At 41.7% G+C, this 3,605-nt stretch overlaps 1 pseudogene; it reads left to right on the top strand.

The window, feature by feature from the left end:
• The first annotated feature begins 686 nt into the window (after positions 1-686).
• On the top strand, positions 687-2,432 carry LOC100687030 (annotated as a pseudogene).
• Positions 2,433-3,605: the final 1,173 nt, after the last annotated feature.

The raw sequence follows: 3,605 nt of genomic DNA, 5'->3' as shown, positions 1-3,605 counted from the left end.
AAAGAAGATAAAAAAGAAGATAAAAATCAATGGAGAATCCTATACAGTATTGGTGGGTATACATTAAGTTTGATCAACAATAAATCCCACTTTCATAAAATAGCAAATCCCTCAGAGTAAAGAACATTTTTGTGTTGTAAGGGTTTTTTTTTTAAGATTTTATTTATTTATTAATGAGAGGCACAGAGAGAGAAAGAGAGGCAGAGACACAGGCAGAGGGAGAAGCAGGCTCCACGCAGGGAGCCTGATGTGGGACTCGATCCCGGGTCTCCAGGATCACGCCCTGGGCTGAAGGCGGCGCTAAACCGCTGAGCCACCCGGGCTGCCCTGTAGTAAGGGTTTTTAACCAAATTCAAAGTGTACCTGTATCTAAACCAGTCCAGATGCTATTAGGGCCATTTCCAGGAAACCATACATTCCTTTTGTGCGGCACTGCCCCAGCATTATTAGATTGGGTTCCTAAATTGAGGAGTCAGATAAAATGTAATTAGGAGAAGAAATTACCTGAGGTGCTCTGCTCTGTCCAAGCAAGACTTAATGAAATTGAGATGCAAGTGTGAGAGCCCCGATCTCTCAGAAGTGCCTAAATGCCTACCGGCTTCTTCCTCAACTGACACAGGCAAAATTAAAAGTCCTGAACCCGGCCCAGCCAGCTGCGGGCCCTCAGCGCGCTGTACCTCCTCTTCTTCCTCTGGTCAGCTATGGTGGCCGTGAAGACCCTGAGCCCCAAGGCCGAGGTGGCCCGCGCCCAGGCGGCGCTGGCGGTCAACATCAGCGCGGCCCGGGGGGCTGCAGGACGTGCTGAGGACCAACTTGGGGCCTAAGGGCACCATGAAGATGCTCGTGTCTGGTGCTGGAGACATCAAGCTTACTAAAGATGGCAATGTGCTGCTTCATGAAATGCAAATTCAACACCCAACAGCCTCCCTAATAGCCAAAGTAGCAACAGCCCAGGATGACATAACTGGTGATAGTACCACATCCAATGTCCTAATCATTGGAGAGCTACTGAAACAGGCGGATCTCTACATTTCTGAAGGTCTTCATCCCGGAATAATAACAGAAGGATTTGAAGCTGCAAAGGAAAAGGCACTTCAGTTTTTGGAACAAGTCAAAGTAAGCAAAGAAATGGACAGGGAAACACTTATAGATGTCGCCAGAACATCTCTACGTACAAAAGTGCATGCTGAACTTGCTGATGTCTTAACAGAGGCTGTAGTGGACTCGATTTTGGCCACTAAAAAAACAGATGAACCTATTGATCTCTTCATGGTTGAGATCATGGAGATGAAACATAAATCTGAAACTGATACAAGCTTAATCAGAGGTCTTGTTTTGGACCATGGGGCACGGCATCCTGATACGAAAAAAAAGAGAAGATGCATACATCCTCACATGCAATGTGTCGTTAGAGTATGAAAAAACAGAAGTGAATTCTGGGTTTTTTTTACAAGAGTGCAGAAGAGAGAGAGAAACTCGTAAAAGCTGAAAGAAAATTCATTGAAGATAGAGTTAAAAAAATAATAGAACTGAAAAAGAAAGTCTGTGGTGATTCAGATAAAGGATTTGTTGTTATTAATCAAAAGGGAATTGACTCCTTTTCCTTAGATGCTCTTGCGAAAGAAGGCATAGTAGCTCTGCGTAGAGCTAAAAGGAGAAATATGGAAAGGCTGACTCTTGCTTGTGGTGGAGTAGCTCTAAATTCTTTCGATGACCTAAATCCTGATTGTTTGGGACATGTAGGACTTGTCTATGAGTATACATTGGGAGAAGAGAAATTCACTTTTATTGAGAAGTGTAACAATCCTCGCTCTGTCACATTATTGATCAAAGGACCAAATAAGCACACACTCACTCAAATCAAAGATGCAATAAGAGATGGCTTGAGGGCTGTTAAAAATGCTATTGATGATGGCTGTGTAGTTCCGGGTGCGGGTGCAGCGGAAGTGGCAATGGCAGAAGCCTTGATTAAATATAAGCCCAGTGTAAAGGGGAGGGCCCAGCTGGGAGTTCAAGCATTTGCTGATGCATCGCTCATTAGTCCCAAGGTTCTTGCTCAGAACTCTGGTTTTAACCTTCAGGAAACACTAAAGTTCAAGCAGAACATTCAGAATCAGGTCAACTTGTGGGTGTGGACTTGAACACAGGTGAGCCAATGGTAGCCGCCGAAGTAGGCATATGGGATAACTATTGTGTAAAGAAACAGCTTCTTCACTCTTGCACTGTGATTGCCACCAACATCCTCCTGGTTGACGAGATCATGCGAGCTGGAATGTCTTCTCTGAAAGGTTGAATTTGAAGCTTCCTTTGTGTCATCTGAATCATGAAGACTACAGAGAGACCTTAAGGATATAGCTATGGAATTTTTGTCCAAGCTTCAAATAATTTTAAAAAGCATTTTCTTTTCCCATATTAAAAGAGAATACTGACACTTAAACTCTGAAGTTCTGAAATTAAAATTACAGTATTTTTTTAAATTGCACTGCAGCGTACACACATTAAGTAGGCTATTTTTACCCAGTGAACCAGATGTTTCGCTTTAGCTTCAGTGATGTAAAAGTACCATGTTAAATAAGTATGTTATCTACCTTGTTATTAAATGTTCCTTGAAAAAAAAAAAGTCCTGAACCCATAAAAGTCCAAATAGATCATTCCAAACCCCTGCCTAAATTGTCTCAATATTCACTAAGACCAGAATCTATAAAAGATTTAACTAATAAGCAAGGACTTAGAATCCTGTGCACTAGTCCCTGTAATGCTCCAACCTTACCCATTAAAAGACCAAATGGACAAGGCTGGAGGTGTGTAGGATCTGCATGCAAACAATAAAACTGTGATACTCAGGTTCCCTGTAGTTCCAAATCTCAACACCTTGTTATCTAAGGTAAAATGCATCACAGCGGTAGATCTTTGCTCTGCTTTCTTCAGTATCTGAGTTGACAGCAAGAATCAATATTTATTCATCTTCACTTGGAAAAATCAACATATACCTGTTCTATATTGCCACAAGGATTCACTGAAGCCCCATCCTGTTTTTTAAAGGTTTTACATCAAGAGCTTACAGTTCTCTAAGAATGCTACACACACACACACACACACACACACACACATATATATATATATGCCTTATCTTTATGCTCCCCTCTAAGGGAGGACTCAGAAATTGATTCAGATTCAGTTTAACTATTATAGCAGTTAGTTTGTAAAGGCCATAAGACTTTCAAGGAAAAAAAACTCAATTCTCAAAAGACAAGGTTCATTATCTGGGATATGATTTGAATGTAGAAGGCTTTCCCTCTCACCTGAAAGAATAAAGACCACCCAAAACTCCCCCAGAACCATAACTAATAACAGTTTCTTGGATTTGCAGGATACTGTAGGTCTTGGGTTACACATTTTTCTGATTGCATCGTTCTGTTTGAGCTTACAAGGAACTCAATTCCAGAGCCCTTATCCTGGGAAGCTAATCATGAACAAGCCTGCAGCCAACTAAAATCAGCCCTGCAACAAACTCCAGCCCTAGGGCTCCCAAACCATACTAGACCATCTACCTTATTTGTCTGTTAGAGTGATAACCAGCTTTAGGAATTCTAACCTAGAGCATG

This window comes from Canis lupus, chromosome 7 (assembly GCF_011100685.1).
Source record: "Canis lupus familiaris isolate Mischka breed German Shepherd chromosome 7, alternate assembly UU_Cfam_GSD_1.0, whole genome shotgun sequence".
Taxonomy (NCBI): domain Eukaryota; kingdom Metazoa; phylum Chordata; class Mammalia; order Carnivora; family Canidae; genus Canis; species Canis lupus.
Note: the sequence above shows the minus strand (reverse complement) of the source record. Positions and strands in the feature narration are given on the sequence as shown.